Here is a 27,726-nt window from a genome sequence, read left to right as displayed (position 1 = left end):
ATTGCATGGGCCTAAATTGCTTCGTTACACTTTGCCAATCTTACTTGTATAATACGCTTGTACCAAACGATGCAATTACAGAAAAATGTATTGGTAATCCAACAAGAAAATACTCTCAAAAGGGACATGGTGTAAATTGTACGTGAGTTCCAAACACTACTGATTTTATCTATTTCGAAACCCGAGAATTTGTCTCCAACTCGTTCGTATTCAGATGGTTAAGGTGTAGTAGTACCACTAGATTAAACTAAAAAGTTAATTGGGTTAAGAAAAGTGGATGAAATGCAAAACAGAGAGATAAGAGGTATAGGGGAGAACTTTGAAGTGTTAAATGGGTAGTGGATGGTTTTGATGTGAACTGAATGTTAAAGAGTCCAAAAGGAAAGGTGATAGTTTCATTTGGAATTTAAGAGAAAAAGTAAGTCTTCCTTTTCTTGCATTGAGAAAAATTGAAGAAAAATGTTTGAAGACACTTCGTTGTAGCTGCCGCTTGGAATGAAAAATCGATCGCACAGATACCACTTGGGAAATTTTTCACTATTTTCAAGGTAATTTTCACCGTTGAAAAAAATAAATTTGTATCATGAGTAACGATAGCTTCATCATCAGCGCATTAAAAAATCATTGCGCGAATGGTGAAAAATTCATACACTCATAACACGTGTTATCACCAAATCACAACGCCAAACCGTCATTTTACTGGAAGTAGATGCCAGATAGTCCACGCGACATTAGCTTGACTCGCGTTCGCGTTTCGATACAATTGGTTCTCGACTGCATTGAATTTTAAAATTAGCATACTCGTAGCTCTGGAATCATATATATTGGGAGAAGGATTAGTTGACAGACTACGGAGCACTTGTCATAATATATACCAACGTACAAATGTTTCAACAGCGAAATGGAAGGGGGGGGGAGCGTAAAGTGTTGAAGGATCATTTGAACAAATAAACATCGCCGCTTCATTTTCCATCGTTTCGTTTGTGCAATTTGCGCGCGTGCATTATTTGATGGACATTATCAATCGCCCCGAGTGCGGTGGTTCGATTTTCAATCGTATACGTACTCGGCAGGTATTAGTGCCAACTAATGGCGAGAAAAAAACGACTGAGCGTGCATATGGGATCGTCGAGCGTTTAGGGGCGGTGACGTAACACGTGAGGCTTCCAACACAATGGCACTTAAATCAGAGGCCAGTTGCATTTTGTTACGTGTGTACGTTTGTTTGATATATTGATTCGACTTTATTTTTCAAAATTGGACGCCAAAGTCACGGACAATGAAAGGAAATTGGAAATTCACGTTTTTGAAAGTAAAAACGAGCCACCGTCGATTCGTCAGAGCATGAAACACCCTTTAACTTATGACACGTTCTTGCTACGAAAAATTATCAAAATTATTCTATAATACTCGTTGAAAATCATATACCTCACTATGATTAACTGATTATTCTAGTTATAAGAATTAATTGTGACTGTGACCCGTCAACTTGGTTGTATTTCTCACTGCCTAACTTTTCGAGAATTTCGAAACAGTAGAATCTAGACACTCAAGTTCTACGTCAATTCACTAAATTAAAGCCAAAATTCTCAAAAAAGGGCTATAAAAGCTTTTATAGTTGGCGAAGAGAGAAAAAAAAGGAAAAGAAAATCCCTCAAATCAGAGAAAAAGAGTTGTCCCTTTGCTCAGACAGCGACTTCAGGTCTTGGATTCACGAAGAAAAAAAAAAAAAAAGAAAAAAGAAAAAAGCAAGAAAGCTTTCGACTTAAGTCTCAATAAACACACAGACACCAGGTATATAAATAAAAGTCAAAGAAAGTGAACGAAAATCCCTTGCTTTCTACGGCAATGTCACCGAACCTCGAACACAAAGCCAGCGCTTTCCAACGATAATTAGAATTCAGTCACGTGACGGGCCTATGAATACCGAGGAAAATAAAGCTTCAAGTCCATTTCTCGGCGAATACTCATTGTTTGAGGAGCACCGGGGGAAAGCTCATCTAACTTTAGTTTTTTTTTTCATTTCACGCCGTGTTTAGTACTTTTTTTTGCACTTTTTTTTTCCTTTGCAACCCCCCCCCCCCCCAAAAAAAAAAAAAGAAATGATTTTTCGTCACGCACGTAAACATAAAATGTCAACGCACCCTTCTATAATTATTGCTCTCAGACGAGCTCACGGGCTTTTTTTTTTCTTTTCATCCTGTGCGCCTCGACGAATTTGCCTATTCGCCCGCAGGTACACACTTTTCCTCCTATTTCGTTAATAGCACGAAATAATCGTCGAAACGAAGAGCTTTGGATACACGATTGCACGAATTAAGCCAGTGCAAAAGCTGCTCTCTTCCTTTGCACGCGTTACGGATATTCGTAATTAAAACACACTTGCGAAAGCTCTTCCTTTTTTTTTTTTTTTTTTTTTTTGTACTGCTGGCAAGAGCTCGTGAAACTTCAAGAGGATTACTTGTGTCTTTTAGCTTATTTTCTAAATCAGTTCTCCTTTTGCTTTAATAATCTTTTTTTAAACTGATACATTGATAATCGTAATAAAGACAAACATCACATGATTGATTCAATGATATTATAATAATTCAACTTTTTTTGCTATGGGAAAGTATTTTCATGATTTTTTTTCGTTTATATGTTGTAGAGGGATCAAAAACTGAGGACTTCAACTTGCACAGTTCTGCGAAAGGTTTCGGCAAAAAGGTAAGGTTACAATTTTAAAGAAATTTGTTTTTTATTCAGTTTACTCACAGGACATAGAGATGAACCCACATCCTTCTAGATTAAAAGCTCATCCCTCTGCCCATCTCCCAACACGAACGTAGTGGAGTAAACACAGTAAAATTTAATTGAACTATAGTATTGCAACGTTTATTTGGAGTACATGAATTTGCCCAGTACAAAATTAAATAACTAAATTTGGTCATCGTTTCCCATTGACGCAAATTCCCATTGGCATGTGCTGTACCACATGTGCAAAACATGAAATTTGCCGTGAGAGAGTACGTAGGACCTCCAAATGCGATTGATCTGCTCATCGAAATCCAAACTTGTGTGTGAGTAGGAGGGAGGGAGAAAATGTCAGGACAAGTCTCGGGGGAAGAGAAGAAAAGCCAACTGTGTGTCACTCTCGCTCTCTCTTGCGTCTCTTGTGAATTCACCATGTAATCAAATGATAAGTCCGCTTTCGCGATTTTGTCTCATTGGACCTTGTCCTCCATGTATATGAGCTTTAAATAGCGCACTCGTGTCCAATGCACTGAAATTAATAAATCCGTGACTGATGAATTTCTCGGACCCTTGACCTCATTCTCGCTCTCTCCGGGTTATTTTCTGGTAGATATTTTAGGAGGTTGATTTTATCGACTCTTTTATTTTCATGTACTCTGCGCGTGCAAATTACAGCACAAAACGTGAAATTACGTATGGATGATTTGGTGGTACAATTTTATTTTCCATTGGTGGAAAAATTATTTCGAAGCATATTTATTCACTATGGAGAAATATTTTCAAAAGTGTCAAGTTGGAGCATAAAAGACATTTACGAGGACATTTGAGTAAAAAAAAAAAGTACTGATGAGTCCGAGTTATGCCAACGAATACACACCGTCTGTTCTTAAATTTAATACAGAAAACCAATAGACACAAGTAAGAGGACACTACGAATGGGATATAAAAAGAAAAGAAAAGTTTACAGATAGTACTAAATTTTGTTAACTGTTCTACATTGAACTGCAGTGAATTTTAGATTAACAAACTCAAAGTCTGTAAACCGGAGTCAGGATAACCACTGTAATATTCAAGGGTTCTCATGAAACATCCTTAATTAAACGAGGGATAGAAGAATATCACGTGAGATAATGTTCACCATATTAAATGAAGGGGAGCAAATTTATGGTGCGCAACTTGTAAGCACAGTTTAATTCAATTATGCTCGCACCACAGAGATGTTGAGTAAGAAAAGTGTGACCAGTTGACCGAACAGGAAACACAGAGGATTAACAGTACATTTCTAATTTTGGGAATCATCCATGTGCTAAGTTTGGACTTAAAAATTGAGTAGGCAAATAGAAAGAAAGGTAGAGACTATAAGCAGATTACAGTTTTATGACGTAATAGATAAGCTAATCGTGTGATTCTGCCGTCAAGACCCAAGTTTTTGGTTCAATGTTAATAATCTTACTCTATTTACACCTTTATCATTACAAATATAAGAATGCATGAAGATCTAGTTGGCTGATGGCATACTTTGAACACGTGTCCATAAGTGTTAATTAAACTTCAATCAAAGATACCCGAGAACAGATCGATTAAAAATCCAGAATTTGTGAAACGTTTTCTTAATTTTTTCGACCAGATGGTAATTAATTTTTTGATAAGATATCGTCAAACAAAATGTTTGTAATACTTGAATGTGTATAAACGAATGTTTCAAACTGATTTACGAATCACAAAATTTCGTTACATGATTCAGTACGCATTAATTTTTTTTACTTCGTACATACAATGTGAATAATATTCTTTCTAATATAAATGTATCTAGTGAAACCTACGATGTTAAATACAATGTTGTGGTTTTTAATTAAATTTTAATACTGTCTTATTCGTTAGTTTCAAAACTAGTTTACTCAAAAAGTATTAATTATTCAATCCAAAAAAAAGTTAATAGTAAAAAGTAGGAGGTATAGCAAAGTACTAATTAATAATGTTTACTTAGCTGTCTTCAGTACATTATTTTCTGTGTGATTGGAGTTATATAATAAAACGTACCATCGTTTGTATCCATTTGAATCACTTTTGGCGTCGAGATAGCTTGCTAAACTACTCAAGGTAAGTTAAAAATTGTCTTAGAGCTTTTGAAATGTTATCATGTTTAAATATGATTCGTTTTATTATTACGTTGAATAAATAACGTACATTAAAATATTCGTTTCGGTTTGGCTGTTTACTGTCTGACATACGAAGTATAAGTTAGCTGTTTAAATGTGTGTTGAACCTTAATTTGAATTTTTATCTTTGATAGAACTACAACACACACACACACTTCTAAATCGTATCATTTTTTAAAATTAATTTGTAGTTTAATAACATCAGTTAGTTTACTTTAGGATTCCAGCTCTAAGCTACGTTAAATTTATATTAATTTTAAACCAATTACTTCTATTAAGTGTAAGATTTTCAAACAATGTCCTTTATACCATGTAGCGCTGTAATTTTGTCCTGATAATATAAATTAACAGTGAATAATGTAAAGTAAAACATCATATTTAATGGATCGATAGAAAAGGTTGTTAATAATCTTAATTAATTTGATTGAATTGCAAGTATAAAAAATATTTGATTTTATTTCGTTTTGATACTAAGTGTCATTTTTCACAACGACAATGACTTACGATGAAATTGTGCATTAGTTATTATTTTTTCTTTATTAATAGAATTTCAGCTGGTTTATGATAAAAATGCATCGCACGTATTTCTGCCTATTGTGCTTGATCATTACATTTTCCACGTGTAACACCCAATTTCTTGACGTAGCAGTCAAAGGTGTTCAATTTTTGTATCAAATATACCAATACGAAAATAACAATATGAGGACAACGATAATCAATCAAAAATTAACTGAACAAATCCATTATCTGAACCTGATGAACAGTATCGAGGAATTAAAACTGAAAATAGAAAGATTACAGTTGGACGAACCAGATGTTACGAATATGAAGGCACGGATGTATGATTTGCAAGTATGCTCGGATGAAATCGACATGCGTTACAAAGAATACATCACGTACAGCAAAAGTCAGTCACTGTACGATAAATCAACGCTGGAAAATTATTATACAGAAGTGATGAACGAAAACAATGGAATTCCCAAGTTGCTTTTCAAGATCCATGAGCAGGTAGTTGGTTTGGGTTATGGTAGTTTACTCAACATAATAGACAGATACATAGAGGTGAGAGGGAATTTTTTTTATTTTTTTTTTATGTGAATTAAAATGTGAAAAAAAGTATTATGTGTTAATGCCTAGTACATAGACCCGTACTGCGAAAAGACAAAATCCCGACAGCGATATTTCTATGATCTTTTTCTCTCCATCATGTCATACGAGACAAAAGGATTTTTGGTCTTGGAGTATGCCTACGCGTTAAAAAGGGAATTGAAAAACAGTAAGATGTACATTCATCAAATTTTCTTTTGGAAAAACCTTTCGCTGCATCAAAGGTCATTTGAAATTTTTATTTTTTTCAGAAACTCTGGTGCAAGAGTTCAAAGATGTGCACAGGCTTTATCATGAAAGAGCCAACGCTACTTTTCTGGCCTTCAAAGAAATCATGTCTCGTTCTGAGCAGGTGATTTGGAAATGCGATCCAATAAAACACACCAAAAGTGCGACATGATGTACTTTGATCATCAATATTCATCAGCAAAATGATATTATTATTGTTATTTTTTTTTTTTATTTACAGATAAATCGTATGCCGAGTTGAGAAATGTTTTTCGCCGAGTATTTTATGACGCGCAAGAATTTCACTCAAACTTCTCGCCATTTTATTGCGACTCGCTACAATGTCCAACAATCACTAAAAAAAAACGTGTCCAACCTGTTTGTCAAGGGAATAATTGCTTCTTTCGTCAGCGTCATTGTAGCAACATAGTTAGATGCAGGCAGCTTTTGAAAAATGAAGCTTACGACGTGTGCGTTTTGGTAGGTATAATATGTACTTATATATCGTTTTTTCACATGTGCTTTTTCACCACGCAATGCTCCTCGAGAAGGGAATGGGCAATCTTCTCGCAGCAAAATTGCCTAATTTTCCCTACCCCCCCCCTCCTCCCAGTAATGGGAGACCTCCCGTCCCTCTTCTCTTCCTGCGAAGGGAGAGGGGAGACCAGTACAATATAAAAAATATATATATTATATACACACACATTGTTTGAAAGTTCGTAGAATGAAATTTTTCAAACTAAAGTTTTTCACGTAATCAGAAAAATCAAGATCACGGTCGCCGATACAGTTACGTTAACAAAGAAACTTCAGAAATATTTGCGGGCCATCCCAAGTGTGATGGTCAATTCCGAGCAGTGTATAAGGTTATACAATCGTACCCTGGGAGCCTCGTGGATACGGAATGTAACGTATGTGACTGTATATGCGACGAATTGGAAAACTCTGATCGGTACATCAGCCTCCGACCGGTCACATCTGACGTTCACAATAACTAGTGAGTAATGTATTGTTGATTAACCATTTTTAACAACTATTCCGAAGAATGGCAGTACTCAATATTAAAATTTCTTATTGCGACAGTGTCGTTACTGGAGTGCAATTTCAGGTGGTAAATCACACGCTTTACATTAAGATACAAGAGGGAGAATTGTTGCCATTTGGGTTCATCCATGGCAGTTCCACCAGGTGGAAGGATATTGAGGCTGCAACCGATGTTGAAGACTACTTGGATGAAATCGGTATTAATTTACTTCAAAAGACAAGGAAACAAAAACAAAATTTATATCCAACGTACCAAACTGAATGGTCCAAGTTTCTCAAGTATGGAGGTAAAGGAAGATTCAAGTTGAATTGGTTCAATGGACGTGGCCTGTACTTGGATAATTTTGAATTGAGAAAAAAAGAAATCGTCACTGGGGTCCGATTTACTTTGGATTTCATGGAAAATAATAAAATTTCTGTCATGTTGGATGTACAGGCTACTCCATTAAACTACCAAACTGGTGAATTGATGACGGGAAATTCTTATTGGATGTCAACTTTTACTTCATTACCCAATAGGTACTTTAAACGTAAATCATAATTTAGTCTTTCAAAAAAATTGATAGTGAGATTCTAAAAACTATAGGACTTTAACTTTCATTCTATATGTAGTTTTTTGTTTGAATAATAGAAAAATTTTACACGATAGCGTGACGTCATTGTGGAATTTTTATACATAAATCTGCATGAATTTCATGGTATATACGTTCAAGTGCAAGAATAACACACTAAGTTTTTTTTTTATATTATTTTTTTTCTACCTGTAGATTCAGTTGAAGATCTTTCATAAGTAATCTCATCTAACCTTAATCAATCAGTATTTCTCTAAAGTTTTTTGTTAGTTATTACACCTGCATTATAAATATTTGTTTATTCATATGATGCAAAATAATATATTTTGTATGTTTTCTTGGGTTTGAAATTATTTCTTATCAAAACCCTTACGTTTTACTCTTTAATGTATAATGTGCTATTCAAGTCATAAAATTTAGGTAAAAATTAGATTTTTGTGATTAAATTGTAATGATATGAAATACAACAGTTTACGAAATATGGCAAGAAACTCTTGCATTAAATTTTATAGACTATGAAATGATAAACATGGATTCGAGTTTTATTTCTTCATGACAGGACTCAAAATATAATGCAAAAGTTTCAAAGCATCCGAAAAAAGTTTTTTGGACAACCAGAAACATTATACCATTAAATTTCTTAAACTTTTATAAGCAAACAATTAAAGTTTATAAAAAATGCAAGGAAATCTGTGTAAAATTCCAATATTCAAGTACCATATATAAATTTACTCTTTGGTATCTCACCATCTGAAATTTTTTAATGACATTAGAAAACATTGATGACATATTTATTTATCAATTAATGTAAATAAAAATTTGTAGGATTCCACTGGAAAGGAGAAATTGTGATACACCAATTCTCTTGGATGTAGTTAACAAACCAGATGGTAGACCACATAAATACCTCGAATTTGCTCCATCTGCCCTTACATCAAAAGATGCTGGACAAACGCTATTGCCTTTAATCGACATTCAGCCAGTGACTTCGGATCCACCAGTGCCGCTCATGGGAGTCAGTCTGGACATCAAAAGAGCCGAAAACTCTGGAGGCTTTCTTATGTTAAAAACCAAAACTTACAATACATTGTGGCATCTGAATGATTAAGAGCGAAGTGAAATGTACAGATTGTAATTATGTATAGTATATAGAATATGTGACTTCAAAAAAGTTTTAAGCTGATTAAGACTATGCAAACTTTCATCCATCAAATGGACAGTAAAGACAGGGTTGCTTAGGCTAATAATACTTGTCGATTTTTAATTAAATGATGAACTTACGAAAAAAAATATGAGATACGCCACCGGGTAAGTTTTGAAAATTAGTAATTAATAAAAATGTAAAAAATAGTTATGCATGCCATATTAACTTTTCCCTCATACGCGATTTACACGTAAATATTTTGTTGTTTACAATTTTTCTTTACATCCCGTCATTTGTGTTCGTATCTTAGCCCCTGCCATTGCAATTAAATTTGTTAATTAGTATTTTTTTCATACCAATAGTTATTTTCCTTTTTCCAAATGTTTAACTCATTATTTCGTTCTTTGATACTATATTTATTCTATTGTCTAAATGTGAATACTTAATCTTTGTCTCTGCTTAATGGCCTATATTTGTCTGTTATATGTGTATATACTTTTCTTAAATTTCCATTAATATCCAAATATATTTATGTTTTATTATTAATACTCCGATTACCAGAGCATTACTACTTCTAGGAACTATTTGACTAATAATGTAGGAATCACCTCATGCTACGTAAAACTGAAACAAAGCTTGAAATAAAGATTTTCTGAACTAATAGTCGCGAGTTCTGGAGAATTTCGACTTATTTTTCACAGGATTTTAGATTACTTCATACTAAAATTCACGAGCCTCCTACAGACACTCGATGGTACATGAAATTATACTATCAATAACTTAGTATCACCTGGTATGTTTTATGTCATACTTTCTGTTCTGTTCACAATTCCAAGGAACAATCACGTATTGATCCAATCGTTTTTAAAATAATCGTAAGATATCTTCAAGGCTCGGGTTTATTGTACTTATGAAGTACAGACAAATACAATTCATTGATAACTCCCTATGCAAAGTACGATAATTGTAAATACCATTTTATAGAGAATTTCGATTAAAATAAAAATTTTTTTTTTAATGTCAAGGGAAGAAGAAGAAAAAAAAAAAAAAAAAAAAAACAGAATAGTCAGTCAAGTAGTGCACGGTACGAGAAACAAATCAAATCAAAGTCAGTCGTCTCCGAACACACGGGCGCGCGTGCATACATGACTCCCAAACCCAAGCCTAAATACTAAACTCATCCGAAACTAAGCGCCAAAGTTATACAGCACGTGCATGCCTGCGGGATATTAATGCTGTAGCTCATCGCCCGACTCCGGATGGTATTTCTCGCGTGCGCCGAGGCTGAACCAGTTTCCGCGCTCTCCTTTTGATCGATAACACACCCACACGCGGCCCTGGGCGCAAAAACACACAGGGCGCATTTAATTGGGTCTTGGCTCAAAAGAACCCTAGAGAGAGAGGGGGGGGGGTGAAACCTCAAATCTCAGGTATTGGACGTGGGGCTGAGCCCCTCCGTGCGCGCCGATCGAGCTTTCGAAAACAAGGGAGCGAGCTTGCAAACTCCGCGAGGGATGGTCGCATGTGGTGGCTGTCGGAGCCACTGGTACGCGTTTGGCGATTATACGACTCTGCAGGGAGGATGGCCGAGTGGAGGCTCCTGATCTCTCTCTCTCTCTGCCCGAGGCTTTGCGGTGAATCTATACTTCTCGATCTTGTTCTCGAGTTGGTTGGTTTTTGGGGTGTACTTTCATCGGCTTTGCTTTTGCAAGATGGTAATCGATATTCTTTGGTTTTTTACGAATAAATAAATACCTAGTATCCCAGAGTGTCTAATGTAAAGCAGTAACAGTAGATATTTCTCATAATTTGAAATTTTTCATCACTCGATACAGTGCGAGAGATCGACCCTAAGATTTATCATATATTTTAATTAATATTATTGCGAGAAAAAAATACCCCAACACCTACTGCGTGATATTTCTACTAAAACCCAATGTTTTGAAAACTTTTTGAATGCGTTGAGAAAAAATTTTAAACAATTCAACAAAAAAAAAAAAAAAAAAATCAATCAAGGGCTTAGAATGCGACGGTAATGTACATTTTTTAACCATTTAAATAATAGTAAAACTATTATAAAGTGGCTTAGGCTTTCAGTTGAGGGAAGTAAAACCAAAATGGCACACCATTTACACGCAAACTAATGTAGAAAAAGTACTAAAGTGATTTTTAACCACAAAAGCAACAGCCACACTTTTAAAATCACTAAAACTTTTAACCAAAGTTTGTTTTACTTTTTCGAAACCGTCATTAAGATTTGTTCTTGATGTTTTTAAAAAATTGGAGAAAACGTCGTGGGCACTGGAGGAAACTAAAATTTCCTTCGAAACAAGACCACATAGCCTTTCTTTTCTCACGCCAAGTATTTAATTTAAAACACGTCCGGCAAACAGTTTAAGCACAACGACACACGACGTTCATTACCTGCAAAGTCAAAGAAGAGTTTGAGGTACAATATGTGGAAGGAAAGATCTCACCGTAATCTTTTTCATTGTTGCCTGAAATATTCAGTAGTGACCGACGTTTGAGCAACTCTCTGCCCTTAATATGTTCGGTGAGCTTGTCGCTAATCCCAAAATCCGAATAATCTCAGTCGTGAGAAGATTGAGATGATCCAGAGTGAAAAGATGATACAATAAGCAAAGTTCAGCTAAACGGGGGGAAAAAAAAGAACAAAAACGTAGTCCACTTACATAATAGTTGTGATGTGCAATGGTACCATTGCAGATACTCTTATTTACGTACATGAAAACTTTAAAGGATTTCGTCGTACTCGAAATAATGTATGAGAGCTGCGCGACGCTGGAGTTGACGGTATATACGTGTGGACTATATAGCGTGTACTGAAAACACTGGGGCGAGCTAAAGTGTACCTGCCGGCGGTACGCGTGGATGCATGAAAAATTCACTTTCCCATTCTCACTTTCGCTGCACACCTATAGTGCAAAAGTATACGCCTCACGGCTATAAGTCTTTATTTAATACTTAAGCGCGGGGTGTAGACTTTTTTTTTCACGACTATTTGGTGAAATGTAATTTTTTTGTAAAATATATAAAAATATGCTAGTATTTTTAAGTTCAACGTCAATTTATTTTATTTAAAAAAAAATTTTTTTTTTAATTTTATTTTATTTATTTTTTTTTATAGTATTTAAAAAGGTATCTTAAAATTTTTTATTCTGAGGAAAAAAAGATATATTATATATTATGGAATTAAAAAATTATCATTAACTATGGAAAAATGATAAAAATCTGTTAATAATTATTTACAACGATGTTTTGCGTTTGATGCATTGAAATCGTTTTTTGTTTTTTTATTTATTCTTATTTCGTTTTATTTATTTATTTAATAGGGATTAATTAATAAATATACAGGGTGTATTTAGTCAACAAATACTTGGTAGGTATAATAGCGTATTACCAGCTACACCAACATATAGATGTTGGAACTACAGTTTGTAGTGCATGTAATAATTTAGTGGGATTACTCCACTTTTACACAAACGTATTAAAGTATGATTTTTTTTCTTTTTGTATTTCGTTTTATAGGGGCCTTTCATGTATACTTTTTATTTTATTTAAACAAGTATCAGAGGTTTTATTTATTCAAAATTTAAGGATATTAAAAAAATTCATTGTAAAATTAATTAACATTTAAAAAAAAAAGAACTTTATTTTTTAATTATTTTAACGTAATGGAAAGTTTAAAAATGCAATTCTGTATTCTACGACTTAGAAATATCTTTTTAATTAAAAATGATTTGCGATGAGCTAATACTACCAGATACGTACGGTAAACGGTTTGAATAATTTCATATAAAATCACTATCGACACGAATCTTAAAAACTTCAATATTTATTAATGGGCCTAACATTTCTAATTTTTTTAGAAATTTTTAATCACTTTAAATAATTAAATTGTATGATCACAGTAATGTACGCCAGATGGAGGGCCTGTTTCTGACATAAAAACATGCATTTGAGTGTTGTCTTGATGTTATTGGTAGTTAAAATTACATTATCACACTGGTACTTTCACCTTATTTAGAGCTATTTTACACATACAGAAATATCATCCATCTAGGAAAGACACATCTCAAATTTTAAAATAATTATATAAAAATAATATTTCCACGTGCATTCAATTTCGATTTGAAAGAGAGAAAAAAAAATCAGCCCTTAAGACATACCATGTTCCCTCGTTTTCTTTGAGGATGTTGAGGTGCTTTTACGGAGGCAGGCAAAAAGGGGAATCTCTCTGTATGGCTCTATGTTAAAATTTATACGACGCCTAGTCCAAAAAATTTCGCTCTGTCGATTACAGAAAAATTTATGCTTGTTGAAACAGGCTTGATTACGCGATTTTTTGTATCAGAAAAATAGGACGCCCTCCCCGTAATATACGCTACCACGAAAAATTAAGAAAGTCCGCATATCCCTATTGTACATCTACCTTAATGGCGCACTGCGGCGCTCGTATAGAAAATTCATACAAACGACAAAATAAACGACTGCTCACAGCAGTGCCAAATGCTACTGCAAGTCACGTTTTATTTAAGTACCCACACACTTGGATCCCTCAAGATGATGATGAGTTAGAGTAGTATAAAGTCCCAGAACCACATATGCCAACACGCGCACGTGCTTGTATTTCATAAATTGTGCACATAAAAAAGTCTTGAAAAAATTTTCTCATTTAATATAGTGTATTATGAGCGCGATTTTATTCAAGGCAAACAAAATTAAGGGATATACGTATCGCTTTTACCGATAGCTCAGATGTACGAGAATTCGGTACCGAACGCAGCTGCGAGTGATTTTACTCTCAATAATAATGTTGGAACGTTTATTAAAACTTAGATAACAAATTGAAACTTGGTGAAGTCATTTTGTCACTTATTATATACCTGTATGAAAAAATTTTGAATTAAATTTACAGGATAGAGTTACATGAAAACGCACCATTAAACAAATATACTACTCTAAATATTGTACCTTATAGTACAAAATGAAAATATAAATTTCATTAAATATTTTTTCGTGAAACTCATGTATATTCATTGTGTTCATGAGATATGAAGCGAGTGAGAGATTTACGAGGCAAGAATCTTTGGATGAAAAAAATGTATATTCATAAACATTCTCTGGTATGGTACAAAATTTGAACTTGTAGATGATAACTCTTTTACGTAACATGCTATTACAAATGCTTCTAAAATACATATTTTTCTTACAACTATTTTAAATATTATTATCACGCAAGATATTAGTATGTTACTTTTTATTTGAATCCAGAAATCTTATGTATATTGGTTATTATTGTTAATCACATGTAAAACTTACATCTCTCACAACGCAAGTCTGCATACAACGTTACTCACCGAATGAACTACACTTGAATACTCATATATATTTGTGAAAATACATAAGTATTGAAACATACATTTTTTGTTTGGCCACAGCATCGTTATCTCATACTCTTATGAAGCCGAGCATTAGGACTTTGTTTAATTTACAAATCGAGGAAGCACTGCATGACATCCCTCAGGGAATCTAAGGCTGTAGTAGGAAGAATGTGGCTCTCCATTGCTGGGAAAGATTTGTCTCATTAAGATAGTATTCACAAAATGAGAATCTTAATGACATATACTCTGTTTACTAAAAAAAATGTTTAAAAATGTCAAGAGTAAAAAAAAAAAAAAAAGGATAATTAACGTTGGTTGGCATGATAAGAATAAAAAAAATTAAGGAAGGACTGTGTAGGAAAAAAAAGATTAGTTAGAGAAGACAAAAAAAATTAAAACACGAAGAAAGAAGTAGCGTAGTAGCAGCTGAGGTACAGAGATAGAGGAAATAAGAAGCTTGGGGAGGAGCTGAGCTTCTATTAACCTCAAGCGGTTTCTACGAGTACGTAAAAGCAAGGACCTTTTTTTACTCGCTTATGAACTGACGAGGCAGAGGAATAGCGACAAAATGTACACTGGCTCAACGCAATTCAGTAATGGTAATTGGGTTACTCGATGAATGGGATGTGTGTTTGTTATACTTTTCTATTCTTTTGAATTATATTAATCCTAGCGAGAATCCTAGGCTTAGTAGGTGAGTATAAGAATTTTTAATGGTTCATCGATAATTGTATTAAATAGAATTTTATGTTGAATTCACCCAACGTTGTTTTTTTAATCCCAAAAAAAATTTTTGATTAGCTTGAATATTTTAACTCTAAAAAATGAATCCTTTCCAAGTCAGGGAGTGCTTGTAATTGCGAAATTTTTTCCTTTCTTGACTCATTAACGTGAATTTAAATTTCATCGCAACTCACTTTTTTCTAGCCCTTTTTTTTTATTTATTTTTTTTTTTTTGATGAAATTTCTGAGAGAAATTCTTTTTCAAAGTAATGCTCTTCAAAATCATCAGAAATGATATCTGGAACGAGCTTTATTGCAAGTGGAAAAATAAATGAGAGATGAGAAATGGACGAAAATACTAGAAATGGGAAAAAGAGAGAAGGGAAGAGGTTCGTGATGACTGGCTGATTGTAGTAGTGATAGTAGGGTAGGTGAGATAGTTGGAAATTGAATTTTTCCCTGAGGTCTCGTTAAAAGAAGACTAGCGCGCTCGGCAGTGGAAAGGGGAGCCGGAGAGTTCGTGATACATTTGTTGGACTTCGTTTGTCCAACCGGCTTAGAATCTCCAGTTCTGCACAATTATGGTGTTTTGTGAAAGGATTCGTGTGTTGAAATATGTTGTTTTTTTTCCATCAGCAAGAATTTAACTTGTTCGTAATAATGTAGGAAATTGCGCGATCACGTCAAATCTAAGAATAAAGCAGTGAAGATATAACTTTCAAAACAATCAATTTACCAATCATTTATTAAAATAGTAACACTGCATTTATGGAAAATTTTGCATTGTATGTACAAACTTTTAAACAACACATCAACATTAGGAAAACACTTGCAAGTGGTGTACGTAGTTGCACTGTATCAAATATTGAATGATGATAAAAAAATTTCTGAAACCATGAAGTAGTTGAGGTAAATCGTCAATCATTTGACCATATGCTTTATATTTTTAACTTCTATAACATAATAAGGTAACCACGGTGAAACAAGAGTAAAAATATTGCTAACAGAAAAACAAAACAAAACAAAAAAAACACCCTCGTTTTGGCTTCTACATCAACCGAAATATACCAAGGTAGTGAGATTGCTATCGAGAACAATGCAAGACTAGATCTACAAGGGAGTTGTGATGAAAAATCGCATTCATGCACGGAGCCCGTGCATCGAGTACAGGTCAAACAAATATTCTTATACTGTAGCAGGAAAGCAGCAGAGCATATTGAGAGTTTAATCAAAAAACAGCTGCCGAGGCCGCTTTGACGAAGAGGACGACTCCAGCAATCACAGCAAAATCTTAAAACTAGAACATGCAGACATGTACAACCACGCGATTGGTCGTTCCAGCTTAGATTTACACGGAATAGATGTTCATGACTGAAAAATAATCATAATAACAGTACATTACGCAGCACATGCAAGAAAGAGGTAATTTAAGCTCGAGTGTGAATTGATATTGTCGTCCAAGAGACGTAACTGTTGCAAATCTTACTTTTCAAAACTCAGTGTTCAAGTGCAAAAGCATGATATTGTTAAGAATAGAAGATATTGAGAAAAGTTTAGGGAAAAAAATTAAATTGTACAACAGCTAGTGATACAAATCTTACACCTTAATATTGCAAAATATAACTCTAAATTACGTGGAAATATCAATAATTTCTATCAACCGCGTAACAAAGTCTGCTTTTGTATGGGTACACGTTAGTTCGGCACGTAATTACTTGAAGCCTTGTGCAAGTTCTTCAATGGATTCTCAACCAGTTAGTGAAGAATTAATGTTTATATTTATTTTATAGGATATGCAAATATCCTTTTTATATGTTAACTTTACAAGATAAAAAAGATCGTACGGCATCATTAAATTTTCCTATTTCTCAATATTTTTTTTTTTTTTTTTTTTTTTACCCAATCCATTGTTAGTTTTTTTTTTTTTTTTTTTTAATAAAAAAATTGAAGTTGATTTGAAGAAATATTTCAATAAATTAAACAAAGCTTTTTAAATCTTCAAAGCTCTAAATAAATGAATTCAAAACATAATCCATGTACTTATACGTATTAAATACACCACAATTAGAAGTATTTAAAAATGTTCCTAAGCCCAGTCAACACCTGAGCTTACCTTTTCCCATTACCAAGGATAAAAGCAACAATTAATCGTGGCACACATGCGCTCGAAGCGCGAGTTTTCCACGCAACTCGATCACAGCATACAAAGCGAGAGCCAGCGTTATGAGTACATGGACGGAGATTAGCACCACCGGGGCCCTCGTCAGTCAAACACAACGCATATACCCTTCAACTTGACGCCAGCCACTGCCAGCAGCCTTGACGTCTCGATCGATACTCTTACTCTGCCATTTTGCGTCCTCGTCCTCGAGCGATCCCCAACTTGCAAATGTAAGCAAAGAACTTGCACCCACACACGCGCGCGACAATGGTTACACCTACCGGTGTGTTTTGATGGGCTGGTAGATTGGAAAAGTTGGGTGGACGTGCACGGGCCACGAGAAGTTAGCCAAAGCTCGGGGAGTTTCTTTGACTACACTATGTTTCTTTTTTTTCTTTTTTTTTCCTCCCTCTCTCTCTTTGGTCGAAAGAGCCGGAGGTTGAGCTCACAGACTAGCAACGAACCGATGCTTTTTTTGAGAATATCTCGAGAATCGCTGATCCATTTCCAGCTCGGCCGTGAATTTTACAAACGGTACTTCGAGCACGAGGGTAGTTTCGAGCCGTGACTGACACTGGCCGCCAGGATACATCCACGGGCATTTAATTTGCGGGGATTTGGCTCCCAAGCTGGAATTAACAATGGCAGGTGTTCTTCCTTAGAATGACAATAATAATAATTCGGGTGGTTTTTTCAAAACATTTCAAAGGTGGCAAAAAAATACTGTTCTCTAGTCTTTACGTTATTACCAGCTCAACGAATACGCGTCCTTGCGAGAAAATCTTTTGTTCGCGTGTGTTCGGTGACGTACCCCTTACAAGGGTAGAGAGAAAGGAGCGTATTCCTCAAAGAAACATGAAAAATTCCGTCGAAATTCGAAAAAATGCATGGAATATACGTATTTCAACGACACAAAGCAGCGCGATGACAAATAAAACCAAGATAAGTACACTAAAGCTCAGTCGCGTTGTGTGTGTATCGCCTCCCCACGCGATTTATTCCACTCTATTTCTTTCCTCAGAATCGAAGTGGCTCTACTCGCGATATACAATCGATCTTACCTCATTTCCCCTTCACTGCTTTCACCGCATATGGTTTGTTCGCGTATTTACCTGTATGTACAGCCACACTGCACTACGACGCAATTTTTAACAAACGTATATCATTGTTTGATAATTCATTTCTTCGTGATATCGCTTTAACGCTCATTTTGTAAAAAAGAATGACCGGTCAATTAGATGCCAGAAACAGTTTAGCGTCTTTGTCTTAATCCGCCTTTATCCCAACCGCAAAAAAAAAAAAAAGTACAAATCGCATTTCATTTCTCATAGTCACGAAGGTTACCCAGTATCAGCTGTACAGCTTATCGTCGATTAAATTTTGCATTCTGCGCTTGTGCTCCAGTAGAGCTCCGACCGGCATTAACGCTCCCTCTGCTCGCTGGCTTTACAATCTCATCGGCCATGTACCTCCATTGCCCAGGGACTTTTTTTTTTTTATTTTTTTTTTTGTTATAGTATCTATTTTTTACTTTTTTCTCTTTTTTCCCGCCACATTCATGTAACCCCGAGCGGTAACGAGAGCGCCATCGTTGTGGAGTTTTCTACGGATGATGTGCTTCGCTTCATCTTTTTTTCTTCCCCTACCTGTCTCTTTTCCTTTCTTTATATCGCAGATTTTTTGTTACGCTTCGTTTTTCCTCTTTTTTCACTCTCGTTGGCTATTCCACCCTTATGCAATGCATGCTTTTTTTTTTTTTTTTTTTTTTTTTTCTATTGAAATTCTACAGTACTGAGGACGCAAAATGTCACATGAATGAAAAACCTGGCTGATTTTTTCCCGCTTTGCATTGATTTCATTACAATTTCTGCCAACGACCAACTTTTTTTTCCAAACAATTTTTTCTTTCATTGCATAATATAATGTCGCACGTGACCGTTTCAATAATCAAATTCAAGTTCGTGAAGGTAAAGTAAATGGTGGTGGTTGGATTTCTTGATTTACAATACAATTTTTTGTGCATCAACTTTTTTAATTGACGAAATTCATGTGCCGAAATACAAACATAATCATCGTAAAGATGGGGTTGGTTATTAATCATTACTTTGATTTACTAACTTTTTGTTAAGAAAATCTGAGTGGCTTGAAACACGTCCACAAAAGAAAACCTGATTGCGAACAACGTATTACCATATGCCAATTCGTCGCCCTACAAAGCTTATCAACGCACGTTCAACAGCTAATTTCGTACTCCGTTTTACCAATGTGTTTCGTACTGGACTACCCTCCGTCGGAACAAATTATTTTGACAAACGCAGAGACAAATTTCCCGATGAAATTTTCGCGCGTGTGTCTCGGACAGTGAAGATTAATTGATACACAATTGGACAAAAAGGTGTTAGCCACACGAGCGTAATGAAATGCCAATCTTGGAGTTAAAACCATCGTTATCCCTCTAGCAGGCTTTCACCGAGACCTCAGTTCCAGCAAACGTGGACAGGAGGAAAAGGATTTTCTTTGATCCTTTCAAGAAGAAAAACAACAACAACAACAACAACAATAACAACAACAACAATAATAGCAATGATGATGATAGTGATAATGATGATGATGATAATTTAAAAAGTAATCTATGAAGTCGTACGACTCGTAAAAATCCTGAAAACATACCCACCCTCTCGATTTGAGTTAGCTGTATCGGCCACTGTGGTGAATCTTTATTGATTCTCGTTTTAGTTTTTGATGCTACGATAAATAACATTAATTCATTCATAAAACGAGAAAATCCAGCGACAAACACCCACCAACTTTAAGTCTGGGTATTAGACGTAATTCCACTTTTATACGCCGAGCGTTGGCCGAGCATAGTCAGGCGAGAAAATTCATTAATTAAAAAGTCGCTGCAGTTGCCCAGCGACCGGAGGCTGAAAAGTGCAAACCGCTGCAGTTGCGCTAATTTACTGTTCGTTAGTCGGAGCCCGACGTTGGGAGTTGAAGCCGATTACAAACAAGTTTGGAACTCGGCTTTGAAAATTACAAAATTCGACTAGTCATTGGCTGCTGGTTCTGTTTTTTTTCGAGCAACCAATGTGCAATATTTTTTGGTTGTACGGGTGCAGCGCACAATGCGCCCACCCTCTGGTACAATAAAATTCGCTTTAATTAATTAGGATTGACAATGAGTTATAACATCTCCAAGTACCTCAAACTTGCTTAGTTGTCCAAAATTCAATATAAAAATGAATGACAATGTGGTTGGTTGAGCAGGATTATTCCTTATTTAAATAGTCCTGCTCAACCAACCACATTGTCATTCATTTTTATATTGTAATCAGGATTTACTTTGCATCGTACTTTTTCAGATAACCACATTCTAAACATCTATTATTTGAATTAGTTAAGTGGAATTGAATATCTTTCGACACTTGGTGTGCAAAATTCAGCTTGTCGTCGTTGCATACAGAGTACAAACAATAGATGGATACTCAGATATTATACAAAGTCACAATTTGATAAACGGAGAAAGGTCGAGTTATATAAGTGGGATCATTACCGTGAAACTATGTGAGCATCCTGATGGGCCACTATTCAAATACACGAACTTGCATAGTAAACTTACAGTAAAAATTTCCCCCAAAAAAGTAGAAAGCCTTTTTTTTCGTGTACTCGGAACAAAAACGTGTTTAAGCCCAATGGCCAAATATCCTTGCAACAGGTATTTCGTACGAATTGATGTAGTTCGTAAGTTCATAAGCATGATTGTTTAATCGATTGACAAAAAATTTCGCGATTCTAATCGGATAGCTTTCCTGCGCGAAACGTGCATATATGCGTATGCCTCTCATAATCAAACTTTCTTCCCCGAAACCCGAAATTTTCCAATCACAATAACCCTATATGGAAAAATCGAGCGTCGGCAATAGTTGGCTGACAGCGTCAGGTGCACAATAACCAGACCAGACTTTGTGTAGGCGTAATGATTTCCGGAGGGAAAGGCACGCGCGCAGCCGTGGTATGCAGGAGCTCGTGTCTCCCTATCTATTCTTTCCCGCGCATGGATATGTGGCGGCGACCAAACTGTCTTTCACATTTCGGGGAGGTATGGAGCGCCGGGTTGGTATGAAACGATTTTAATTGCGCATGTCCTCGGGGCCGATCTATTATTAGAACCCCCCTAAGTTTGCACAATGACGTATATATCTGCGTCGAAGAACTTCCTTCGCGCGTTGGATCATCGTGTGTTCCTTTGGGATGGAAAATGCGCTGTTCATTATTTGCTTCGAGCTTGGCAAATGTCTGGAGGGTGATTTGTTTTCGATAAGTTTAAACGTGGGCATGGGAATCCTGGTAAACGCGCGTGTACGTTAAATGAAGAGAAATGTGACAATGTTTCTCAATGTTATTCCAAAATAGTAGAAATATCGGTGGACCGTCAAAAAAATAGTGTTGTCCGTGACGCCATCACATAGCTCAGTGGATGCTCTGAGTTCTATGTACAAGAGTGTGCGAGCTATTTCCCATTCTGATACAACAAGAAATTTTCCATTACCAGAGTCAACATCGGTTATTTCAATCCCTCCCTGGCAGAGGATTATCTGTCGAGCTTTTGAAAAGAAAATAATAAAAAAGAAAAAAAAAAATTAGGTAAACCGCACGGAGAGGGACAGCATTTGAAATACGTGCAGAAAAAAAAGGTCGGGAACGTCAATGGAACGACCTACTTCCATGAATGATATTTAAAATTGTTGATTACAAGTCCTTTCTCTCTCGTTCTTCAAACAAAATTTACCGTCCAGAGTTTTTTTTTTTTTTTTTTCTTACAGATTATATTGGGACGCAAGTTTATATGCTGTATCGAGAAAAAAATAGATACGATCGGTCTGAAGTATGGAAACTGCAGAGCGAAGAAGTGCCCATAAAATTATACGTGTACATACGTTGTCAGCTGAGGCTCAAAAAAGACAACAAGCGATTATTCGAAACAATAAGCATAATATCTCGAAATGCAGACCCAGCATGTTATGGCATTACTAGTTGTTGAAGTTCTTCTCTTTTTCTCAACTTCTCGTTTCATCTGGAAAAACTTTGACATTGAAGCAGGTAGATTGAAAGACTAGAATACGTTCTATTGTAACAGTGATGTCTTTTTTACGTATGTACGGATGTAAAAGATTTTAAGTTGTGCACAAATAATTATTTTGCCATAGAGTACAATTCTCAAATAATCGTACGAATAAGTTTTTGGGCCACTTTTGAGGTTATGTATACAGAACACAACATGATATTATAACGACTGTTCTAAATATTCTAAAACACTATTTAAGTGTTTGCTTTTATGAAAAAAAGTAGTACTACGTCATACAAATTAGTAGAAGAGAGTGAAAAAATCTTGTACATTCTGTACGTAACCTCAAAAACTGCCCTAAAAATATTTTTTAGAGTACAACTTTGGATATTTCAGAACACCGAAGTGATAAACCGATTCTAACTGAAGATGTGGATTTTACGCGAAAATTATTTCAAAAACGGTTCCCAACCCCTGGAATGTATGTACTTTGTAAATAGAAGCGAATAAAAAAAATTTTTTTTTTAAATCAGCCAGGCTGACAATTGATCTGCAGCTTTTGTATGTAAAATATGTACGTACACGTGAATACCCATACACATCTAGGCACGCAGCAATTGTGCTCTAGAAATCTCAATGAAAGGAGCTAAAAAAATAAAGCCAGCAGAAAAGATTTCTATCGGGCGGTCGGAAGTTGGGCACAATCGCATTTACCAAATTGGAAAGATCCCCTTTTGCGATATTCCCCAATCGGCTCCTCTCCCACTTACCTCGTTTTTTTTTGTTTTTTTTTTTTTATTTTTTTTTTCCGTGGTTATGCATATCACATGTGTACATGCTATAGAATCTCTGTCATACAATTTCTGAAAAGAAGAAAACCATCTGACTGGTTTATTGATCCTGAGCCAGGAGAAAAAAAGCTCCTGTATATAATTTTTTTGTCAACCAAATACATGTACGTGTAGTTGACTTATCGAGATAAAATTGTCGCCATTTCAATCAGCCGACTTATCCAGCTGCTGTGGCATGCTCGGATTCTGAAATGTATCGCATACCCTGCTACCTTTAAAAAAAATTTTTTTTTTTTTTTAATTAAAAAAATATTATAATGTCCAGTTGAGAAGATTTTTCCTACGAATTACATCAACAATTGTGACGAAAGTATTTAAAAATCTGAAATCGACTTTCAATCCTTAATCAATGGGACTCATGGAATCAAGACATTTTTAATGTAATAGATGTATTTTATTTTTACCATTATTACAGCAAATGGCTCATGACAAAAAAAATATGCAACTATTAGCTATTATTTCACGTTTCATCTAGGCTTACTCAAGTATTCGTTAAAATCTTTAAAATTTTTACATTTTAATTTGGTATGCAAAACACTTTCCTAATAAAGCTTCGTATTTTGATAAATACTTGTTAATCGTTTTTAAAATCATTAAATATTCGGAAGTCAGTGGTTGTAACATATGGAGTTTAGCTTGTATTTAGTGAGAATTCTTACTTTGTACCGAGAATGTGATAAAAAAAAGTACACGTGTTCTACCATTTTACATCTAATATTTTATATAGTTTGTGTGAGCGTCTAAAATTAGTTGGGAAAGTGAAAAGCCATGTACAGCTGTTTAATATGGAACTGTGTGCTAGTACTGTTGATATCTAGTAATGCCATATTATTTTAGATAAGCAGTGGACAATGTTTATGCGTTTTATACTTTTACTTTCGGAGGACTTGCTGATATGTCGGTGATCTGAAATATCTTAAATATTATTTATAAATGGAGGTGAAAGAAGTTTATTGCACAAATTTACTCTATTTACTTTTTAAATTTACTTATTTACTTTTTGAAATCATCTGAAATTATATTAAAGCATATTAATTAAAAAAAAGGTTTAATAAATTTTTTTATAATCTCATAGCGGTTGATCAAACATTAAATTAGCTATATTTAAATTTTTGTCCTTGTTGAGTTAAACATAAATCCAGAATTTAATTGTCTCACCCGAATTGAAATCGTGTATCAACAAAAGTCGAAATAGTGTTTTGTTTATAAATTTGATAACAAGTAGCTTAAATTTTGAAAAATACTGAGCTTTTTTATTTGATCCACGACGAGGCTACTAGAATTTTAACGAGAGGAAAAGTATGAGTTTGTTCTTACACTATTAAGAAGTGGAATAACTGATTTTTGACACAAAAAAGTTAAAAGACTAATTGATGTATTTATTGACTAATTTATAAACGAATTCACCAGGTAAAACAGCTGATTCATATATCACCTATAATAATAATAACATATTAACTATTAATGTAAAAAAAATGAAAAAATTTAACCAATAAGATGGGTGGAATAGAAAAATATCAGTTAATGATGTGTACTTAGCTGTCTTGGATTTCTGCGTATGAATATCATTATAAATGTAATAAAACGTGCCACCGATTTCCAGCTGACTCAATTAAAATATTTTTGGCAAACAGCTAGCTTGTTGGACTCAGTCACAGTGAGTTATATTTTTTCTTGTTTTTCAAGAACATTTTTTTTGAACAAAAATTTTTTGACATTTGTGAATAACCGATTTTATTGTAAAAAAGTTTTATCGCTAACCTGGTAAACTTTTTTTAACAAAAATTTTAACGTAAGAAGTAAAAATTTTTACAAAACTTTTACAAAATTAATCAACAATTCTGTTCAAACATAGGCTTACTTATCGCACAATTGATCAAACACAAATTATCGAATCATCGAAGAACTTTAATTTGAATCGTTATCTTTTTTACAATCAATATAAACAGACCAACGTTCATTGTCATAAAAAAGTATTATGTATAAAAAAAAATTAGTCGTATTACTTTACGATTGTCAGATAATAGCTATTACCTACGATGAAACTCTTTGATAAATGACATAATACAAAATGATGGAATAATACAACAGTTTATGCATAGACTTTACGTAAAACTTTTGAAAATAATTATTTTTTGCTGTACTATCCACCAATTGTTGATTAATGTAATAATTTAGTACCTCTTTCATTCGTACGAATTTTCATTGGAAATATTTTTGTATGATCAGAATCAAAACGCATAATATGCTCTTAAGAGTTATCTAAAAGCGATTCACTTTGAAAGAAAATCTTGACGGTGAAGCAAGAATTTTTTTTCCATCTATAAAATCATCCACAAATGTATATATTTTCAGGGAGAAATAGTTAATGCTCCTTTTTTTTATTTTTAGGAATCTGGTAACTTGATAGCAAAAATGCGGAATCTATTTATCTGCGTATTGTCCTTGAGTATTGCATTTAAACTCAGCAATACCTTCACCCTGGGTACGCCGTCCCAAAGTGCGAATTTCTTTTGCCACGATAGCATGCACAATGCGAATAGTATGAAAAAAATGACTGAACAAGCCTTAAGCTTCAAGAATGAAATTTTGGAATTGAGGAGAAAAATCGGAAAGTTTCGGTCGGACGAGTTAGATATGAAGAATATGGAAGCACGTCTGTATGAGGCACAACAGATTGCAGATAAAATGAATATACGCTACGAACAGTACATCAGATACAGCAAGAGCCAATTGTTGTACGATCCCTCGACTTTGAAAAATTTTTATACAGAGGTATTGGACAAACTCGAGGGTGTGACCCCCTTACTATTTGCCGTGTACGATTGGTTCATTGACCGGGGTAACAGTAGTCTTATTACTATTCTTGAAAGAAACATTGAGGTAAGAGTTACTTTTTTTTTTTTGCTAAATGTATCACTCGGACTCTAATTTTATTGATTCGTGTTTTCCTGATGCTTAGAAGTTGGATCCGTCTTGTGAAACCCGAAAATCACGACAACGATTTTTTTATGACCTTTTCTTGTCCATTATGTCCCACCAGAGCAAAGGATTCTTCATTTTGCAGTACGCTTTTGATTTAAAAAGAGTCATGGAAACCAGTGCGTATCCCATTGAAGCTTTGCATTTGTTTCACGTGATTTACGACCTGTCATTTTAATTTTCCAGAATCCGTGAATCAAGAAATGCAAGTGTTGGACGAGCTTTGTGAAAAAGTAGTGTATTCCATCGTCACGGCTTTTACAAACGTCATGTCTCGTGCCGAGAAAACCGTTTGGCGATGCGATCCTACGGCACACGTGGAAAGTGAGATATTATAAATTTTGTTTGCTGTACAATTTAAAAATATACTATCAATCATTCATTGTTCTTTGTTTACTTGTCGTTTCTTTTAAGATGAAACTTATGTTGAGTTAAAAAATGTGTTTCGAAGGATATTATACGATGCAAGAGACATCACGAAAGGGTACAATTTACTTACTTGCAATTCGGAATCTTGCCCAGCGATACACGTAAATAAACACGAGACACCCAAATGTTTAAAAAACAACTGTTACTTGAAGCAGCGACACTGTAGCGGCTTAGTGACGTGCAGACAACTTAAAAAAGATGAGGAATACAACGTATGCGTCTCGGTAAACATGGTTATTATTCTAGTTTTGAGAAACTCCACAAGTCTGGATGATAGTTTAAAGATTGAATTTTTCATTACCCGACCAGAAAGAACAAAATTATGGCCGCAGATACACCTACGTCAAAGATTCAAAAGAAAGCTTGTTTAGTGTCCAGGACAGGTGTGATGGTCAGTTTCGAGGAATGTTTCCAGTTGTGCAATCATATCCCGGGGCCATCATGGAGAACGTATGTAATGTGTGTGACTGTGTATGCGACGAATCGCTGGACTCTGATAACTCTGATCAGTACATTAGTCTGAAACCAGTCACATCTGACACTCATCGTGATTAGTGAGTTATTCACCATCAATTACTTACTTTCGAATTTTTTTTTTTTGTTTTTTTTTTTTACACAACAAAAATCTTAAAATAATAACCATTCTCGTTACGATAGTGTCATTACCGGAGTAAAACTTGAATTAGTCAATCACACGATTTACATTAGGATACAACAGTCCAAACTACTAGCACATGGAGTCATAGACGGCAGCTCAACCAAGTGGAAAAACATTGTGGCTGCGTCTAATGACAAGACCCAGCCGGAAGTCAACATTGTCTTGATTGGACTCATGGAGGATAATGCATCGTTTAAGAATCCTAAATACGAGATTGAAAATCCATCTATACCGATGTACGAGGAAGAAATCTTCAAGCTCGAGTGGCACAACAAGCGCGGCTTGTACTTGGACGATTTGGAAGTGAAGAAGGGTGAAGTGGTCACTGGAGTCAGATTCGTTTTGGAAAAGACAAAAGAACAGGGCACATTCGTAGCACTGAGTGTACAGGCGACTCCGTTCAACTTCAAAAGTGGTAAATTGGCTGGGGAAAAATCTTATTGGATACTTACTGGTCTTGATCCA

General features: G+C 34.9%; 1 long non-coding RNA gene across 1 annotated transcript in view; it reads left to right on the top strand.

Annotated features, from left to right (window-relative positions):
• The window catches only part of LOC149375094 (uncharacterized), a 66,137-nt gene that overhangs the window by 37,769 nt on the left and 642 nt on the right, over window positions 1-27,726 (top strand). Inside the window, exon 2 of the long non-coding RNA XR_016292925.1 lies at window positions 2,648-2,706. This is a non-coding gene — a long non-coding RNA (uncharacterized LOC149375094). The remainder of the gene's footprint in view (window positions 1-2,647; window positions 2,707-27,726) is intronic.

The sequence above is a fragment of the Copidosoma floridanum genome, unplaced genomic scaffold (assembly GCF_036245765.1).
Source record: "Copidosoma floridanum isolate Cflo_tuat_1 unplaced genomic scaffold, Cflo_Japanese_pri ptg000012l, whole genome shotgun sequence".
Lineage (NCBI taxonomy): Eukaryota > Metazoa > Arthropoda > Insecta > Hymenoptera > Encyrtidae > Copidosoma > Copidosoma floridanum.
The sequence above is the reverse complement of the archived record's forward strand: the minus strand, read 5'-3'. Positions and strand labels throughout refer to the sequence as shown.